The following is a 21,535-nucleotide window of genomic DNA, read 5'->3' as shown; positions in this document are numbered from 1 at the left end:
GCACGCTATGTTGGGAGTTGGGGAGCTGTGGGCATGCTATGTTGGGGGTTGGGGAGCCGTGGGCACACCATGTTGGGGGTTGGGGAGCCGTGGGCACGCCATGTTGGGGGTTGGGGAGCCGTGGGCACGCCATGTTGGGGGTTGGGGAGCCGTGGGCACACCATGTTGGGGGTTGGGGAGCTGTGGGCACGCTATGTTGGGGGTTGGGGAGCTGTGGGCACACCATGTTGGGGGTTGGGGAGCTGTGGGCACACCATGTTGGGGGTTGGGGAGCCGTGGGCACGCTATGTTGGGGGTTGGGGAGCCGTGGGCACACCATGTTGGGGGTTGGGGAGCCGTGGGCACACCATGTTGGGGGTTGGGGAGCTGTGGGCACACCATGTTGGGGGTTGGGGAGCCGTGGGCACACCATGTTGGGGGTTGGGGAGCCGTGGGCACACCATGTTGGGGGTTGGGGAGCTGTGGGCACGCTATGTTGGGAGTTGGGGAGCCGTGGGCACGCTATGTTGGGGGTTGGGGAGCCGTGGGCACGCTATGTTGGGGGTTGGGGAGCCGTGGGCACGCTATGTTGGGGGTTGGGGAGCCGTGGGCACGCCATGTTGGGGGTTGGGGAGCCGTGGGCACGCCATGTTGGGGGTTGGGGAGCCGTGGGCACGCCATGTTGGGGGTTGGGGAGCCGTGGGCACCCCATGTTGGGGGTTGGGGAGCCGTGGGCACGCCATGTTGGGGGTTGGGGAGCCGTGGGCACGCCATGTTGGGGGTTGGGGAGCCGTGGGCACCCCATGTTGGGGGTTGGGGAGCCGTGGGCACACCATGTTGGGGGTTGGGGAGCCGTGGGCACGCTATGTTGGGGGTTGGGGAGCTGTGGGCACACCATGTTGGGGGTTGGGGAGCCGTGGGCACGCAATGTTGGGGGTTGGGGAGCTGTGGGCACGCTATGTTGGGGGTTGGGGAGCCGTGGGCACGCTATGTTGGGGGTTGGGGAGCTGTGGGCACGCTATGTTGGGGTTTGGGGAGCCGTGGGCACGCTATGTTGGGGGTTGGGGAGCCGTGGGCACGCTATGTTGGGGGTTGGGGAGCCGTGGGCACACCATGTTGGGGGTTGGGGAGCCGTGGGCACGCCATGTTGGGGGTTGGGGAGCTGTGGGCACACCATGTTGGGGGTTGGGGAGCCGTGGGCATGCTATGTTGGGGGTTGGGGAGCTGTGGGCACGCTATGTTGGGGGTTGGGGAGCCGTGGGCACACCATGTTGGGGGTTGGGGAGCCGTGGGCACACCATGTTGGGGGTTGGGGAGCTGTGGGCACACCATGTTGGGGGTTGGGGAGCCGTGGGCACACCATGTTGGGGGTTGGGGAGCCGTGGGCACACCATGTTGGGGGTTGGGGAGCCGTGGGCACACCATGTTGGGGGTTGGGGAGCTGTGGGCACGCTATGTTGGGAGTTGGGGAGCTGTGGGCATGCTATGTTGGGGGTTGGGGAGCCGTGGGCACACCATGTTGGGGGTTGGGGAGCCGTGGGCACGCCATGTTGGGGGTTGGGGAGCTGTGGGCACGCTATGTTGGGGGTTGGGGAGCCGTGGGCACGCTATGTTGGGGGTTGGGGAGCTGTGGGCACGCCATGTTGGGGGTTGGGGAGCCGTGGGCACGCTATGTTGGGGGTTGGGGAGCCGTGGGCACACCATGTTGGGGGTTGGGGAGCTGTGGGCACGCTATGTTGGGGGTTGGGGAGCCGTGGGCACGCTATGTTGGGGGTTGGGGAGCTGTGGGCACACCATGTTGGGGGTTGGGGAGCCGAGGGCATGCTATGTTGGGGGTTGGGGAACTGTGGGCACGCTATGTTGGGGGTTGGGGAGCCGTGGGCACGCTATGTTGGGGGTTGGGGAGCTGTGGGCACGCCATGTTGGGGGTTGGGGAGCCGTGGGCACGCTATGTTGGGGGTTGGGGAGCCGTGGGCACACCATGTTGGGGGTTGGGGAGCTGTGGGCACGCTATGTTGGGGGTTGGGGAGCCGTGGGCACGCTATGTTGGGGGTTGGGGAGCTGTGGGCACACCATGTTGGGGGTTGGGGAGTCGTGGGCACACCATGTTGGGGGTTGGGGAGCCGTGGGCACGCTATGTTGGGGGTTGGGGAGCTGTGGGCACACCATGTTGGGGGTTGGGGAGCCGTGGGCATGCTATGTTGGGGGTTGGGGAACTGTGGGCACGCTATGTTGGGGGTTGGGGAGCCGTGGGCACGCTATGTTGGGGGTTGGGGAGCCGTGGGCACGCTATGTTGGGGGTTGGGGAGCCGTGGGCACGCCATGTTGGGGGTTGGGGAGCTGTGGGCACGCTATGTTGGGGGTTGGGGAGCTGTGGGCACGCTATGTTGGGGGTTGGGGAGCTGTGGGCACACCATGTTGGGGGTTGGGGAGCCGTGGGCACACCATGTTGGTGCTGGAAGCGTACGACTCTTATGGGCTGCCCAGCATTTGATTTGATACAAATGACATCGTTCACTGTATTCTTCGATAAACAAAGTTAATTTTTCTTTGAAAGTACCGTTTTGGAAATTTAAAACCAGGGCAGGATTTGCATCGCACATGGCAGGGCTCTGGAAGGGATTTTAGAACAGGTAGTCTCAAGGATACAAGAAAGATGACGAAGGCATTTGGCATGTGATGCACCATCAATAACTCTGAGACGTGGGTTAAGGTAGGCTTTTATTGGCTGGAAGAAAGCACCGTCAGCAGCAAGAGACCATCATACAACATCCTGGAGACTCAGGAAGGGGCTGTGACTCCAATCACCTTTATACCGGGGTCTGTGGGAGGAGCCACAGGAGCAGTCAGTGGGGGGGGGGGGGGGGGGGCGTGTCCAGACAGGCACACGTAGTTCACCACAGCATGCTGATCAGGTCTTTCAGTTCAGGAGTTGTAAAGGTGTTGGTGGGGTCACACTTTTGAGTACTGTGTGCGGGTTTGGTCCCCCGCTATAAGATGTCATTAAGCTGGAAAGAGTGCAAACAAGACTTATATGAACGTAGCCAGAACATTTGGGGTTACACTCTAGGACGAAGCTAGACCAGCTTGGATATTGTTCCTTGGTATGTAGGAGACCGAGGGGTGATGTTATTGAGGTGTATAAGATCAAAGGAGCATAGATACAGTGAATGTACACTGTCCTTTTCCCGAGAAAGAGCAATCAAAACTAGACGGCATAGGTTTAGGGAAAGATTTAAAAGGGAACTGAGGGGTAACTTCACACAACAAGGGTGGTCTGTATATGAAATAAGCTGCCAGAGGAAGCGGATGACTCAGGTTCATAAACTGAACCTAACAATTCACAGATAGGAAAGGTTCAGAGGGTTTAGAGATGTTTCAGAAAGGTTTAGGTTAAGGGTTCAGATGGTTTGAAAAGGTTTAGGTTAAGGGCCAAGCTCAGGCAAATGGGACCAGCTTAGACATGCATTTTGGTCAGGGTATGTTTCCCTGCTGAACTGAGTGATCTTTTCCCAGTTCCCCTCAGTCCCAGAAGGAAGACTTGGAGGCCTCCAAACCTGAAGCAACTTGTTTCACCACAAGCTACCAAACTACCAAAGCAGTTCAAACCTGTTCATCCCCTGTCGACAGTTGAAGTTAAGGATGTAGTTTGCACAGCTTACTCATGCAGTGCTGAGTGGCAAGAGGCTGAGAGAGGGTGTGGCCTGGATTGTGGCACGCAAAAACAGGACAGGTGTCACATCAGCCCTGTAGTCCTGTTGATGAAATCATCACCCCACTCTGCCCATTGCTGGAAGCCATTGGATAAAAGACTGCCTGCCCATCCAGCTCTCACTTCTCAACACAGAGGAGTCCCTTTAAACCCAAGAAGTGGAGAAGAGGAGTTTCAATTTTCTGCCAATTTTTACATGAATTTACAAACTGATTGGACGACTGAGAATATAGTCAAACGTCCGAGTGCCTGCTGGGTACTTTGAATTTTCAATATTCACTTTGCAATATAACTAATGAGTATCGTTTTTTTGGTTGCTCACTACTTCAGAGCGGACTTCCTCTTGTTCATGCAGGGACTTTAAGCATTTGGAGTCTGTTATCCTAAGAATGTGTTTAGTAACACACACAAAATGCTGGAGGAACTCAGTGGGTCAGGCAGCATCTATGGAGGGGAATAAAACAGTCTACATTTTGGGCTGAGACTCTCCGTTCCTCTCCATAGATCCTGCCTGACCTGCTGAGTTCCTCCAGCATTTTATGAGTGCTTTGCTCTGGATTTACAGCATCTTGCAGAATCTCTTGTGCTTTTGTTTAACTGGAGATGGGAGCCATTTAACATGTGGCATATTTACTCTGCAGGAGGCAAATAGAATCATAGAGCCCTTGCCAACCAAGATGGCATCCTAGGCTTGTTCCATTTGCCTGGACTTAACCCCTATCCCTCGAGATCTTTCCCATCCACTAACCTGTCCAAGCACCTTTTAAATGCTGTTATTCTACCTGCCGCAGCCACTTCCTCTGGCAGCATGCTCCATATACCGTTCTCTGTTTTTGAAAAAGTTGTCCTCAGCTTCCTCTCACCTTAAACCTGTGACCCCCCCCCTCCAGTTCTTGATTCCCTAACCCTGGGAAAAAGTCTGTGTGCATTGACCTGATCCGTACCCTTATGATTTTACACACACCTCTGTAGGATCAACACTCATTCTCCCAACCCTACTCGAGCCCTCTCTGTAACTGAGTCACTCAGTTCCTTGTAAATTTCCTCTGCACTCCTTTCAGCTCAATGGCACCTTTTCCATAGCAGCAAACCAAACCTGTCCAAATGTACAGTACCTTGTACCACCGCAATATAACATCGCAACTTCTGTACTCAATGCTCTGAATGATGAAGACCAGCATATCAAAAGCCTTCTTCTTCATCCTGTTTATTTGTGACACCATTTTCAGAGAACCATGTCATACCCTTAACTCCCTCTGTTCTACAACATTCCCCAAGGCTCTATCACTCACTGTGAAATCCCTGCCCTCATTTGTCTTCACAACATGCAATTCCAGACACCTCTCAGAATTAAACTCCATTCCCCATTCCTTGGCCCACTTTCCCAGTTGACCGAGATCCCTCTGTAAACCTTGATAACCACCTTCAAAGGTACCACCTATTTTAGTGTCATCTGCAAGCATATTAACCATGCCTGGTCCATTCTCATTCAATCATTGATATACATAGTTGACAAATGACGACGTGCCCAGTACAGAGCCCCTGTGTAATGACACTAGTCGCATGCCTCCATTCACAGAAACAATCCTCCACCATCATGCTCTGTTTTCTACCACCAAAGTGAATTCTGTTTCCAATTAGTTAGCTCTCCCTGTACCTCAAAAGATCTAACTTTCCATAGCAGCCTACCATACAGAATTTTAGCAATGGGTTTACCAGTCCATCTACCACCTGCCTTCATTGATCTTCTTGGTTTCCTCTTCAAAAGCTTCAATCAGATTCATTAGACATGATCACATAAGAACATTAGAAATAGGAGTAGGCCATCTGGCCCATCGAGCCTGCTCTGTCATTCAATAACTACATGGCTAGTCTGGCCATGGACTCATCTCCACCTACCCATCTTTTCCCCATAATCCTCAATTCCCCTACCATGCAAAAACCTATCCAACCTTGTCTTCAATATATTTACTGAGGTGGCCTCCTCTGCTTCATTGGACAGAAAATTCCACAGACTCACCATCCTTTGGGAAAAGCAGTTCCTCCTCATCTCCGTCCTGAATCTACTCCACTGAATCTTGAGGTTATGTCCCCTGGTTCTAATCTCACCTACCAGTGGAAACAAATTTCCTGCCTCTATCTTATCTGTCACTTTCATAATTTTTTATGTTTCTTTAAGATCTCTCATTCTTCTGAATTCCAGTGAGTACATTCCCAGGTGTCTCAATCACTCCTCATAGTCTAACCCATTCACCTCTGGAATCAACCTGGTAAACCTTATCTGCATAGCTTCCCAAGCCAGAATCACCCATGCACAACGCTGTGCTGTCCATCCCAAATCAAACCTTTGTGTATCCTGTCCTTCAGAGGCGCTTCTCGTAGTTTACCTACCACAGATGATGGCCTTAAGATTGGTCTTTATTTGGCGGAATGTTCCCTCATTCACAAGGTCGAGTAAATGTTACAGTCAGTGTGAAGAAGCACTCTTGCATGTGGATCAATGGGCCCCCTGAATTACTGCAGCACAAGAAATTGCAACAGTCCAGTGAAAGTCCCTTCCATCGAGGGACAGGACCAAGCACTTCCTATGGTAAGTCACCTGAGCAAAGAGGTCATTTTACCAACGATGTCTGGACATGCAATGATATCATCAGCGTGTGTGGCCCTCCTCTCTGCTCCAGCAGCTGAAGCTGGAGTCAGAAGTGCGACCTACGACCTGCATCTTCCACTCAGGCTCAGACCAGGAGCTCATCCCCCAGTAACTGGCCGGCCAAGAGGGAAGAGAGTTGTCTACACCCTTGCTCTCAGTTATGCCCACACCTTTCTCCTACTGGAGGCAGTTCCCATGTGTCCATGCACCACTGGAGCTTCCCACTGCAGGCTTCAGCAGTCCAGCTTTGCCCTGAATTATGAACCCACGCCCCATGTTAATGAGTGTTTCTGCTGCTGTCCTCAGTTAGGAACAGAGGCTGTGATCATAGGCACTAACTTTGGGATGTTATGTTGAAGTCGTATAAGATGTTGGCGAGGCCAAATTTGGAGTATTGTATGCAGTCTTGGTCACCTACAGGAAATGTATCAGTAAGATTGAAAGAAAAACCTTCACAAGTTGCTGGGGCATGAGGACCTGAGTTACAGGGAAACATTGAACAGAGCAGAGCACATAGCACGTCCCTTCGGCCCATAATGTTGTGCCAACATCAAAGAATGAGGGGAGATCTGACTATGACTAAGACATGCTGATGAAGAGTGTATTGACAATGGAAGAGAAAATGAGATAATGTTGAGCTTTGGGTGGTGTCAAGGGGAAGCAGGGTAAAAGGATGAAATGCTTTCACAGATCAATACAGGATGCTGAGAGGAGAAGCTGGAAATAGGATGAAATTCTCCTACTGATCATTACCGAGAGCTAGGAGGGGAAGCAGGATAAAAGAATGAAATGCTCCACACTTCTTATCTTAATAGGTGCAAGGACATACAGTCTCTTATGCAACCTGGTAACCTCTGAAAAGCCAGCAAGCAAGACATTTGATGAAATTGTTACAATTCTACACGACCACCTGAGCCCTAAACCGCTGGTAATAGCTGAGAGATTTAGATTTCACAGAAAGTGAAAACTTTTCTGAATACATTACAGAACTGCACAAACTTTCCCAGTACTGAGACTTTAGAGATGAACTTTCTGAGGCATTAAGGGACAGGCTTGTATGTGGCATGCACAGTCAAAGCACTCAAAAGAGGCTACTATCCGAAAAAGACCTAACCTTAGAACGGGCATTGACCGTTGCATATCGTTAGACACTGCAGCAAAGGATGCAGAACTACACAAAAAAGAGGTTAGAATGTGAAATGCACAAAATGTCCCTGAATGGTGCAAAAAGCCAAAAATGTTACCGATGTGGAAAATCTTCCCATGATACAATGACTGTTGGTTCAAAGAAAAATACTGCAGAAAGCCTCACAGACAAGATCGCAAAGAGAGAATATACAAGGCAGACAAAAAGCACAACTGAGTGAAAAGTCTCAAAACAAAACTAAACAAATGCATGAAGTTACTGAATGTAAAACAGAATCAGACAACATAGAGTCTGACAAAGATGAACTGTCCTGCCTAGAAGTACACAGTATTACTGAAGTAGATCACAAATCATCTGGATTGCAATAACTGAAAATGGAGCTGTATACAGGGTCAGCTTTGTCCATAACTCCCCACGTTGACTACAACAGACTGTTTTCTGAGATACCATTAGAGAAGTTCAGGAGCCAAAATGTTCAAAATGCACCCCCACAGGCACCGTCACACCATGGGAGTGGCCGTCATCACCATGGCAAAGAGTACATATCGACTTTGCTGGCCATTCATGGACTCCATGTTTCTGATTGCTGTGGATGCTCATTCGAAGTGGCCAGACTCACCTCAGCAAAGACTGTCTCCGCTCTGGGGACCATCTTCACCAGAAACAGCTTACCAGAATAAACTGTGAGTGAAAATGGATCACAATACAGGTCGGAAGAATTCTGACTGTTCAAGAAAAAAAATGGCATCAGACATTTCAAGACATCTCCTCAGCACCCAGCTGAAAGGTTTATCCAAACCTTCAAGGTCCATTAAAGCAAAGGACAAGGAGAACATTTCTCTGCAGCAGAAGGTGACAACTTCCTTTTTGTGTATCTGAATTCTGTTCATGCGATGACAAATCAAATGCAACGGTGTTCTTGAACATGAATCTGAGATCTCACATAGAACTTTTGAAGGCAGATCAATGGAGGAAAGTGCAGAATAAACAGTTCAGCCATTTGCCAAGTGAATCAGCAAGGAGCTTCAATGTTGGACAGAAAGTCCTAGCGCATGATTACCAAGAAGACAAATGGACACCCGGTGGGATAGCGACAGGAACTGGACCACTGATGTGCACAGCGGATGTTGGAAACAGACGTGGAGACGTCATGTGGATCAGGTACCGGATGCTCAACTGAAGAGAACACCTGAGATATTTGCATCCAACAAGGTGGACACATCACAGTGATGGTATCTCTGACAGCAATGTGACACCAGAAAACGAGAACATTGTCTTAGACAAGACACCTACCAAGCCTGATGCCACTCCACAGGTCCAGAGACCCGATCCTGAAAGAAACAGAGCGCCACCCAAAAGACTGAATGACAATTGTGAATTGCCAATGGACCACAATACAAGCCAAAATCGAGGCTGAGAGTGAAGGAGTAAAGGAATCTCAGAGAGAAGTCTTTTATTTTACACTGCTTGGAGAAATGAGGCTAGACTGCACAGGCACGTGACATTAGCCAGTAGAGTGCCAAATGTTTAAAAAAAGACCACCATATACAGCAGGCAGCAGAGTGAGAGGGAGCAGAGTGGGCCGGCTTTGGCTCAACAGGCTTTGGCATGAACAGGCAGAGGTGAGGATAGGTTCCGGTAAGTTTTGTTTTGTTCAATTAGAGTAGAGAGAATGCCAGGCAGGATGTTGGAATGCTCGTCTTGCAGGATGTAGGAAGTCAGGGAGACCTCCGCTGTCCCTGACAATGACACTTGCAAGAAATGCATCCAACTGCAGCTCCTAACAAACTGCGTTAGGGAACTGGAGCAGATGCTGGATGACCTCCGGATCATTCGGGAGAATGTTATAGATAGTAGCTACAGGAAGGTAGTTACGCCAACAGCGCACAGGTAATTGGGTTACCGTCAGGTGACTGAAGGGGAAAGGGCAGGCAGAGCAGGGATCCCCTGTGGCCATTCCCCTCAACAACAAGTATACCGATTTGGATACTATTGGAGGGGATGACTTGCCTGGGACAAGCTGTGGCAGCCGGATCTCTGGCACTGAGTCTGGTTGTGCAGTGCAGAAGGGAGGGAGGAAAAAGAGGAGAACAGTAGTGATAGGGGATTCGATAGTTAGAGGTACTGACAGGAGGTTCTGTGGTCGTGACAGAGACTCCCGGATGGTTTGTTGCCTCCCGGGTGCCAGGGTCAGGGATGTCTCTGATCGCGTGCACAGCGTTCTGAGGTGGGAGGGTGATCAGCCAGATGTCACGGTACACATCGGTACCAATGACGTAGGAAGAAAGAGTGAGGAGGTCCTGAAGAGTGAGTACAGAGAGCTTGGTAGGAAGTTAAAAAGCAGGACCTCGAGGGTGGTAACCTCAGGATTGCTACCTGTGCCACGTGCCAGTGAGGGTAAGTGTAGGATGCTCTGGAGGATGAACACGTGGCTGAGGAACTGGTGTAAGGGGCAGGGTTTCAGATTTCAGGAACATTGCGACCTCTTCTGGGGCAGGTGGGACCTGTACAAGAGAGATGGGTTACACCTGAACTACAAGGTGACCAATATCCTTGCAGGGAGGTTTGTTAGTGCTATTGGGGGGCATGGTTTAAACTAGATTTGCAGGGGGATGGGAACCAGAGTGACAGAGCAGATAGTGGAGCGGGGGTGAAAATAAATGATGTTAAAAGTTCATGCAAAGTCACAGAGCGCCACCCAAAAGACTGAACCTTTAGAACTGTGAAGTTAATTATGGACTGTTATTACAAAAGCATGTTTATTTGGAACATTGGTTTATGAAAGGGAAATTGAATGTTTTGTACATGTACAGTTATATATTGCATTAGTCTAAAGGGGGAGGAAGTGTAATGCTTTTAGAGCAATGACCCTCCCCTTAGCACTATGTATTGATCTGTTGTCTACGCGTGTGCATTGTTCCCTCCCTCTCGATGCAATGTGAACACACCAGTTAAAGCCATCTCCCGCGTGTCTGCTTTTATTTAATTGATACGTGGTTGTGCACAGACACAACAGATTACATGCTTTATCTCTGCATCATACACCACTGAAACAGACTTTTCAGTCCAACGACCACCATTTTATACTGATCCCATGATCTATGCTCCTCTCCTCTGAGATTCTTTCTTCTGCATTGGTGCTGCTTCCTGCATCCATGTGTAGCTCATCGACTTAATCCACTTTGCCTCCAACTTCAACTCTGCCCTCAAATTCACCTGGTTCACTTCGAACACCTCCCTCCCCTTTCTTGATCTCTCTGTCTCTATCTTTGGAGACAGCTTACCTACCGATGTCTATTATAAACACACGGACTCTGACATCTACCTGAACTATACCTCTTCTCACCCTGTTGCTTGTAAAAACGCCATCCCCATTTCTCAATTCCTCCGTCTCTGCTGTATCTGCTCTCAGGATGAGGCTTTTCATTCCAGAAGGAAGGGGATGCCCTCCCTTTTCAAAGAAAGGGGCTGCCCTTCTTCCACCATCAATGTTGCCGCATCTCTTTCATTTCACACATGTCTGCTCTTACCCCATCCTTCTGCCACCCTACCAGGGGTAAGGTTCCTCTTGTCCTCACCCACCACCCCCTCAGTCTCAGCGTCCAGCACATAATTCTCTAGAACTTGTGCCATCTCCATCGGGGTCCCACCACCAAGCATTCTTTCCATCCCACCAGTTTCTGCTTTCCACAGGGATCGCTCCCAGTGTGACTCCCTTGTCCCTTCCTCCCTCCCCACAGATCTCCCTCCTGGCACTTATCCTTGCAAGCTGAACAAGTGCTACACCTCCTCCCTCACTACCATTCAGGGCCCCCAAGGTGATTCCAGGTGAGGCGACACTTCACCTGTGAGTCTGTTGGGGTCATTTACTGTGTTCAGTGCTCCTGGTGTGGCCTCCTGTGTATCGGAGAGACCCGAAGTAGATTGGGAGGACATTTCACTGAGCACCTGCGCTCCATCCACTGGCAGAAGTGGGATCTCCCAGTGGCAGCCCATTTTAATTCCACTTCCCATTCCCATTCCGATATGTCAATACATGGCCTCCTCTACTGTCGCAATGAGGCCACACTCAGGTTTGAGGAGCAACACCTTATACTCCAACTGGGTAGCCTCCAGGCTGATGGCATGAAAATCAGTTTCTCGAACTTCCAGTAATGCCCTCCCCCCACTTCACCATTCCCCTCTCTCACCTTAACTCCTCATCTGCCCATCATCTCCCTCTGCTTCTCCTCCCCTCTCTTTTCTTTCTTCCACGGTCTCTGTCCTCTCTTATCAGATTCCCCCTTCTCCAGCCCTGTATCTCTTTCACCAATTGACTTCCCAGATCTTTACTTCACCCCTCCTCCTCCCAGTTTCACCCATCACCTTGTGTTTCTCTCTCCCTTCCCCCCACCTTTTAAATCTTTTCTCCACTCCTGCCGAAGGATCTCGGCCCGAAACGTCAACTGTACTCTTTTCCATAGATGCTGCCTGTCCTGCTGAGTTCCTCCAGCATTTTGTGTGTGTTGCTCAGGTTTCCAGCGTCTGTAGATTTTCCCTTGTTTGTCTTCACCCCTTTGCCTTTCCTGTCCATCACATTCTTACTTCACAACTCCTCTCCACCCACCCACCTGGTTCTGTTCCTTGCCCTCTCCCTACACTTACTCTGGCTTCTTCTCGCTTCCTTTCCAGACCTGATGAAGGGTCATGGAACAAACTCCATAGATGGTGCCTGACCTGTTGAGCATCTGCAGAATTCCTTGTGTTTCCAAATTCCATGGCAGATACACGACCCTATTGCCACTCAGAGCAATCTGGAGTTCAGAGGTTAACTTGGGGTTCATCTGTAAGGAGTTTGTATGTTCTCTCTGTGACCTCATGGGTTTCCTCCAGGTGCTCCGGTTTCCTCCCACAGTCCAAAGACGTACCTTTTGATAGGTTAACTGGTCACTGTAAATTGCCCTGTGATTAGGGTAGGGTTAAGTAGGTGGGTTGTTAGGCAATGTGGCTCATTGGGTCTGGTGGCCCTGTTCCACACAGTATCTCTAAATAAATGAATAAAAACCACTCCCAGTGAACTTGGGACAGAGAATTCCAAAGGTCCACCTAACCTTTTATTCTGAGGCCATGACAGTGTGGGGAAACACCATCCCTGATTCAGGCTTGTAGACCGCTGACCCAGTGCTCTGGTTACCCGGTACAGTACAGATTCTGAATGTACTTTAACATCGAGACATCCTCTGCAAAATTAGTGCTGCGTGACTGTCAGCTTATCAGAGCGATAACAGGAAGAAACAGCCAGACGCCCTGACTCCGCCTGTAACGCACACATTCCAACAGCGAGACCAGCTCAGTCACGGAGCCCTGCCCATTCTGACGTGTGACGCCCTTCACCAACACCCTGGGTGTTGCTGCTTGGCCAGGAGTCTTGGGGAAGCCCCAAGAAATAGGAGTGCAGCCTGCCATCTGGTAGGAACACCAGGGAGGCAGAAGCACTGGACGTTGATATTACATGCTCTGGAGGTCTTCTGTGTCAGGGGCAGAGTGCACCTGAGACAAAGATGACAATGTTTTAACTTGAAGATGCTGGAAGTATTGTGAAAGCTTTCATGGGTAACAATGCAGCTCTGTAAAACCCTGGCTAGACCATACTAGGAACATTGTGCAAAGGATGTAGAGGGCACGGAGGATAGATACCAGGATTAGAGAGTGTGCCTTATAGGGATAAGTTGAGTGAGCTAAGGCTTTCCTGTGGAGCGAAGGGAGATGAGAGGTGACTTGATAGAGATGTACAAGCTGGTAAGAGGAATAGATCGATTGGACTGCCAGGGTGGAAGTGGCTACTGTGAGGGAGCAATTTAAAGGGAAGTATAGGGGAAATGTCAGAGGTAGTTCTTTACACAGAGAGTGGTTGGTGTGTTGAACACTCTGCTGGGGGTGGTGGTAGAGGCAGATACATTAGGGGCATTTGGACAGTACAAGGATGGTGGAGAATGGAGAGCTATGTTAGAGGGAAGGGTTAGATTGGTCTGAGAGTAGATTAAAAGGTTGGCACAACATCCTGGGAAGATGGACCTGGACTGTACTTTAATGCTCTATGTCCTATATTCAATGAACAGGAATATTGGAAAAAATACACTCACTGGCCACTTTATTAGGTACGCCCGCTCATTAGTGCAGTATCTAATCAGCCAATCATGTGGCAGCAACTCAATGCATAAAAGCACGCAGACATGGCCAAGAGGTTCAGTTGTTGTGCAGACCAACGTCGGAATGGAGAAGTAGCGTGACTTTGACCGTGGGATGAGGGCTGGTGCCAAACGGGGGGGGGGGGGGGGGTTGAGCATCTCAGAGATTTTCAAGCACAGCCACCTCTACAGTTACAGGGGACAGCACAAAAAAACAAAAGCAAAAAAATCCTGTCTGGGCAAAAATGCCTTGTTGATGAGAGAAGACAGGGAAGAATGGTTAGACTGGTTTGAGCTGTCAGGAAGTTGACAGAAACCCAGATGATCACATGTTACACCAGTGGCGTGCAGTAGAGTGTCTCTGAATGCACAACACATCGAACCTTGAAGTGGATGGGCCACAGCAACATGCACTCAATGGCTACTTTATCAGGTGCAGGAGGTCCCCAACAACGTCCCACTGAGTGTATTTTGCAAAGAAGTGAAAGCAATGTTAAACAAGGCACAATTCCCAAGCTTAACCCACACAACTAAAGATCAGGACTTTCTCTCTGTCCCTGCTTTGTGTTGCAACATGGTGGAGATCATTATTGCTTAATTCCTCCCCTGAAGGTAAGACCAGCTCCTGGACAATGAATGGCCGCTGCCTAAAACAAGGATTTGGGAACGAACATTGGGAAGAAGTTGCAGAGAGAACAGAACTGTGGCAGAGAGGAGCAAGAGAACTCAGGAGAGTTAACAACTTATCTCGGCTGCCTGCCAGTTAGTGAGGCTTACGCACAAGATCGACTCTCCAACACTTCCTGGTTGGACGTGGTCCAACTGCGTGTCAGCTTCACACACTGCACAACCCTGCACCCGGGTCCTCAGCTCCCCACACAGAGGATCTGAGTATCGTACACTGTATTAAATGGCACCCATCACATGCAACACTAAAATTTGACATCTTTATAGTTTGTGCAATAGCTTTAAGTTCCTGTTCCTGTTGCAAAAGCAGAACCTTGACAGCTGTAAACACAAGATGCTGGAAATCCAGAGCAGAACCCTAGAGGAGCTGAGCAGGTCAGGCAGCATCTATAGAGTGGAGCAAACAGTCGATGCTTCTGGCCAAGAAACTTCATGAGGACTGGAAAGAAAAGGGGGGGGGGAGACTAGAATAAGAAGGTGGGGGGGGGGTTGGGGAAGGAGTACAAGATGGCTGGTGAGACCAGGTTGGGGGGGGGGGGTGAATGTGGGTAGGTGAAGGAGAGGGGGGAAGATAAAATGAGAAGCTGGGAACTGATAGGTGGAAGAGGTAAAGGAGTGAAGAAGAAGGAATCTGATAGGAGAGGACAGTGGACCATGGGACAGACGGGAGGAGGGGCATCAAGGTGGGGGGGGGGTGGTGATGGGCAGGTGAAGAGAAGAGAAGGGGTAGGCGGGGAGCCAGAATGTGGAATGCATAGAAGAGGGAGAACTCACCAGGTTAGAGTAATCAGCATTCATGTCATAAGGTTGGAATGTGAGGTGTTGGTCCTCCAACCTGGCAGTAAAGGAGGCCATGGACCGGCATGTTGGAATGGGAAGTGGAATTAAAATATGTAGCCACCTGTAAGACCAACCTTTTACTCTGAGAGTGCACCCGACACCAGGTGAAGGCTGGTTCAGCTTGTGGGTCGCATCGCTTTGAATGTTGGTGTGAGCTCGTGGTGATACAGAGAGTCAGAGGTTACAGTGTAGAACCAGGTACCTCAGATCAACTCATCCACGCTGACTAAAGTACCCCATGAAGATAATCCCATTTGACCCACATCTCCCTAAATCTTCCTTATTCACACACTTGTCTAAATGCTTTTTAAATGTTATAGTCCTACCTGCTTCGACCACTTTCATTTGCGCTTTGTTCCGTGTACAGGTACTCAACACCCGTGTGTAAAAATGTTGACTCTCCAATCCTCTTCTTCAGCCTTTAATACGCAAGGAACTCAGCCGGCCAGGTAGCATCCATGGAAAAAAGTAGAGTCATGTTTTTTTTCCACAGATGCTGCCTGGCCCGCTGAGTTCCTCCAGCATTTTGTGAGGGTTGCTCGGATGTCCAGCAAGTGCAGCTTCTCTCTTCACTGTGTCTTCAGCCTTTACCTCATCAACCTCTTGCCTCCCAGCTTTTTACCTCAACCCTCCCCCAGCTACCCACCTTCCTCCTTTCACCAGCTTACACTCCTTCTGCTCCTCCTTGTTTGGGCTCCTCCCCCTTCCTTTCCAGTCCTGATGAAGGGTCTCTGCCTGAAACGTCAATTGTTTATCCAGTTCCACAGATGCTTACTGAGTTCCTCCACCGTTTTGTGTGAGTGTGTCTGTTAAACCCCATCCCTCTCACCTTGAATCTATGCCCTCTAGTTTTAGACTCCCCTGCCCTGGGTAAAAGACAGATACCATCCACCTTATCTACATTCCTCAAGGTTTTATAAGCCACTACACATCACTATTTCCCTTTGCAGAACAAGGGGCCGGAACCTTTCGGCATAAGGAGACCAGATAAGGATGCAAACAGAGGATTCTAGGGTGACACTTGCTTTACTAATTCTGAGCGTTATTGGTCTTTAATGTGGAGATTCTATTGGCTATTCTCATCACAGACTGATTGATCATGCAAAGAAGGACCTTGAACATACACAAGGTTACCAACAGGTGTCTCCAGCTACCTGTTTCATTCTGTGTAAAAATGGCATTTCTTTGCTCAAACCTCAGAGCAGTGTGGGGGACAGGGGCCAGGCTGTTCTTGTGCACAAGGAAATAAAGTGTGATTGAGGAACGAGAGTGGGGTTTCAGAGTACAGTTCACTGGCAACAATGCCATCTCTTTCTCCCACACTGTTTCTGACCCACTAGTCCAATCCAATGAAGGCTAGAGCACCTTGTGCAAATGCGGTTTATAGAACTAGGCCCAAGGCTTTGTCAGGTTCAGATTCATGTGTTTGTCACCTGTGCATCAAAACACACAGTGAAATGTGTCGCTTCCATGAACACAACCCATGGCAACTCAGCAGGTCAGGCAGCATCTATGGAGGGGATTAAGCAGTCAACGCTTCAGGCCGAGATCCTTCTTCAGGACTGGAAAGGAAGATGAGAAATCAGAGTGAGAAGGTGGGGGTGGGGAAAGAGGCGAGCTGGAAGGTGATGGGAGAAGCCAAGTGGGAAAAGTGGAGAAGGAGGAATCTGATAGGCAACGAAAGAGGACCATAGGAGAAACGGGAGGAGGAGGAGGGGACCCAGGGGAAGTGATAGGCAGATAAGAGGTGAAAGCTCAGAGTAGGGAAGAGTGAGTGGGGAAATTTTATTATTGGAAAGAACAATCGATATTTGTGCCATCAGGTTGGAGGCTACCCAGGTGGAATATAAGAAGTTGCTCCTCCACCCTGAGGGTGGCCTCATCTTGTGCCTCGACATGTCAGAAAGGGAATTAAATGTTTGGCCACTGGAAAGTTCTGCTTGTGGCAGATGGATCAGAGGTGCTCCTGATGTGGTCCCCCAATTTACGACAGGCTTCACCAATGTAGAGGAGACCACATCAGGAGCACCGGATACAATAGACATTCTGGCAGATTTGCAGGTGAAGTGTTTCCTAATGGAGGTGAGGGAGGAGGTGAAGGGCAGGTGTAACACTTTGGCCACTTGCAGGAATAAGAGCCTGGAGGGAGATTAGTGGGGACGGATGAATGGACAAGAGACTGGCAGGGGAAGTGATCCCTGTGGAAAGTGGAGAGGGGGAGGAAGACACAGAAAGGTGGAAAGTTATGTTTACTGGTGGGATCCCTTTGGAAATGGCTGAAGTTGCCGAGGATGTTGTGATGGATGGGGAGGCTGATGGGGTGATAGGTAAGGATGAGAGGAACTCCATCACTGCTAGCAGCATCAGGAAGATGGGGTGAGAACGGCTGGCTGGGAAATGGAGGAGGAGCAGACGAGGGCAGCATCAGTGGTGGACGTGCTGGGGGCTGCCTGCAGATTCCAGCCCCAACATAGGATGCTGACAACGTTCAGCCAGAACGGCACAAAACCAAATAAAATGGAACACAACGTGCTACAATCCAACTGCAGCAAAACAAGCCCTTTTCCTCCCTCCCAACCACAGTGTGGGGTCCTTCCTCTACCAGAGAGCTAGGGCCTGGCTTGGATGAAGAAGCCCCTGAATTATTGTAGCGGAGCACCACCCCAGCGGGCCACGTCTGATGCAGTCCCCCAATCCCAGGGCAGGCCTTCACATCTCCAGTCTCCAGGGTTCAGTCACCAGGCTTTGACCTCCAGTTGCAGTGATCAAAGCCTGAGATGCAGTCCGTTTGATAACTGGTCCAATCTTAAGATTCATGGAATATTCAAAGGGTTTCAGGCTCCCTCTGGCTGCAAGACCGGAATCCAATGAGCAGGATCCTGATGACTGACCTGTAGATGGTGACGTTGTACCTGCTGCAAGACTGGAATCCAATGAGCAGGATCCTGATGACTGACCTGGAGATGGTGACGTTGTACCTGCTGCAAGACCGGAATCCAATGAGCAGGATCCTGATGACTGACCTGTAGATGGTGACGTTGTACCTGCTGCAAGACCGGAATCCAATGAGCAGGATCCTGATGACTGACCTGGAGATGGTGACGTTGTACCTGCTGCAAGACCGGAATCCAATGAGCAGGATCCTGATGAATGACCTGTAGATGGTGACGTTGTACCTGCTGCAAGACCGGAATCCAATGAGTAGGATCCTGATGGCTGACCTGGAGATGGTGACGTTGTACCTGCTGCAAGACCGGAATCCAATGAGCAGGATCCTGATGAATGACCTGTAGATGGTGATGTTGTACCTGCTGCAAGACCGGAATCCAATGAGCAGGATCCTGATGGCTGACCTGGAGATGGTGACGTTGTACCTGCTGCAGAGTGTTGGAGCTGCCAGCAGGGTCACTGCCGGTTGGGAGGTCAACACTCGCTGTTCTGGCTGGTCGTCCCACGGCCCTAGCGCCTTGATGCGTGCTTCATGACTGAAATTCTAGAACGATCCATGGCTCGCCCCATGGATTTGGAGACTGTGAAAGGACTTTGGCTGTAATCATTTCATTTGCTTATTGCGGGGGTCGGCAACCTGCGGCTCCCGAGCCATTTGTGGCTCTTTCACCTCTGTGCTGCGGCTCCCTGTGGCTTTGGGAAATAATTGGTCAGTATTTAATTAAAATGTATTTTATGTTAGTTTGTTAGCTTTTGAAATGTAATTCTAAATTTGAAGATTATGGTGATCTTGTACAATCTAAGTGTGGCGACACATTTCCTCACAATTAGCCAGCATTCCGGCTAAGGGAGATAGCCTACGGGGGTTTGTGAGTACGCGTCTTTTGCAGCATCTGCGTCCATGGGGGCTGGGTTGAGGGAGGCTTAAAAGCAAGGCTGTTTAGTTCGAATAAAGTTATTCGACTGCAGTTTACTGACTGCGTGAGCACACCGCTACAACGTGTTTTTATCGCTATTAATATACGTCACCACTGCCAATACCTGACACCCGCCAGTGCGCGATTTCTTTAATTTTTCGATCCAAGGTAAGCCAACTATGGAGAATTCTAAAAAAAGAAAAGTGACTGAAGAAAACAGAACGTTTAATGATACGTGGACAGATTCATTTGCTTTCACTGTTGACGAGACTGGTTTACCGGTATGCTTAATATGCAATGAGAAACTAGCAAACAACAAAAAGTCAAATGTCGCAAGGCATTTCCAGAATAAACACGCAGCCTTTGCTCAAAAATATCCGGATGGAGATGAGAGAAAAAAAGCCGTTTCGGAACTGATGCGGAAGGTTGATCTGAGCAAAAATCATTTCCAGAAATGGATGAAGTCTGGAAAATCAACGACATACGCCAGTTATATTGCCGCTCAGGAAATAGTCAGGCACGGGAAGCAGTTTACAGATGGTGAATATATAAAAGAATCTTTCATTAAGATTTCAGAACATCTATTCACGGACTTTAAAAACAAGAGTGAAATTGTGCAGAAAATCAGGGATATGCCCCTCTCTGCAAAGACTGTCAAAGACAGAACCATAAAAATGGCAGAAGACATCACAAGACAGCAATTTAAAGACATCAATTCAGCTGTGGCCTACTCGATTGCCTGTGACGAGTCTAAAGACAAAGGTTATATTGAACAAATAGCGTTGTTCTGCCGGTATGTAAACTCTGCCGGGCCACAGGAAGAACTGATTGAGTTGATACCTCTAAAAGACCAAACACGGGGGGAGGACATCTGTGAGGCTGTCTTGAATTGTTTAAGAGCCAAAGGAATAAAGACCACCCATCTGGTGTCAGTAGCTACTGATGGGGGCACCGAATATGACGGGAACGCACAAGGGAATTGTGGCTTTACTGCAGAAGTCGCTGGACAGAAAGCTGCTGACTTTTCACTGCATCTTGCACCAAGAGGCACTGTGCGCTCAAACATTTCCTCCGGAATGCACAGAAGTAATGGATGTTGTCATTCAGATTGTCAATAAAATAATGGCAAAAAGTTTAAATCACCGTCAATTCCGTTTGTTACTGGACGAGCTGGAAATTGCATATTCTGATCTCCTGCTGCACAACAAAGTCTGATGGTTGTCCAGGGGGGAGGTGCTGAAACGCTTTGTCGCGTGTCTGGAAGAAGTGAAAACTTTCCTGGGCAGCAAAGGGCTCAACTTTCCTGAGCTGGAACAGCCAGAGTGGCTGGAAAAGCTACACTTCATGGTAGAAATGACAGCGCACCTGAACACGCTGAACACAGCTCTTCAACGGGGTAAGGACGTACAGCCCTGCACATGTTGGAGGATGTTTTGGCATTCGAGCGCAAGTTGACGTTGCTTGCCAGAGATTTACAGAAAGGCACATTGTCTCACTTCCCCAATTTGAGAGAGTTCAAACAAGGTCACGACATGATAAATTCGGAGTATTTACATTCTGCAATCATCGCAATGCAAACATCGTTTGGGAAACGCTTCTGTGAGTTCAGAGAGGAAAAAAACACATTATCCTTCCCGGTCACTCCCCTAAGCATCGATCCATCCCTACTAAATACGACTGCATTGTCAGGTGTGAGTCAACCTGAACAAGTATGATAAATATTTTAATTGCCTATTATTTTACGTATATTCATATGTTTTCATTGTTCAGTGAAATAGTCCTTTTATTTTTCAGGTTGACAGCTGGCTGACGTTATTTTTGGTTTGCTGCTGGCGGCAAATTTAAGTTTGGCGTTTTTCATAAATACAAGAAGGACTCAAATAGACGTTGAGTATTTTACTTAAAAGTAACCTTCAACCCAACGTCTTTTTTTCGGAGTTCAAAATGTTTTTGTTGCATGCAGAAATGTAATTTCATTTTCTCTGCAGGAGTTCATCAATTTCATAAATGCAACACATTATAGTTTGTTTATACATAGCATAAAGGCAAAACAAAACGTTGTATGCAGTGTTATTTCATTTTAAATGTCAAGCGGGTTTTGCGGCTCCCAGTGTTTTCTTTTCTGTGGGAAACGGGTCCAAGTGGCTCTTTCAGTGGTAAAGGTTGCTGACCCCTGGCTTATTGAGACAACGTGAAACAGGGCCCTCCAGCCCTACGAGCCATGCCACCCATCGATCTCCAGTTTAACCCTCGCCTAACCACAGGACAATTTACAATGACCAATTAACCCCTACCGATAGAACACTACGTGACATATGGACTATGAACATAAGAATGAAAAGGTATTGCACAGTTTAATCACTGCTGGGGATATTCGGGTCTCCATCTGTGCCAGCATGTGAAACCAGCCTGAGTGGAGCCTTTGACCGTTCCTCAGGCTCTCAAACAGGAACAGAAAATGCCAGAGATGCTCAGCGAGTCAGAGAG

This window comes from Hypanus sabinus, chromosome 12, assembly GCF_030144855.1.
Source record: "Hypanus sabinus isolate sHypSab1 chromosome 12, sHypSab1.hap1, whole genome shotgun sequence".
NCBI lineage: Eukaryota > Metazoa > Chordata > Chondrichthyes > Myliobatiformes > Dasyatidae > Hypanus > Hypanus sabinus.
Note: the sequence above shows the minus strand (reverse complement) of the source record.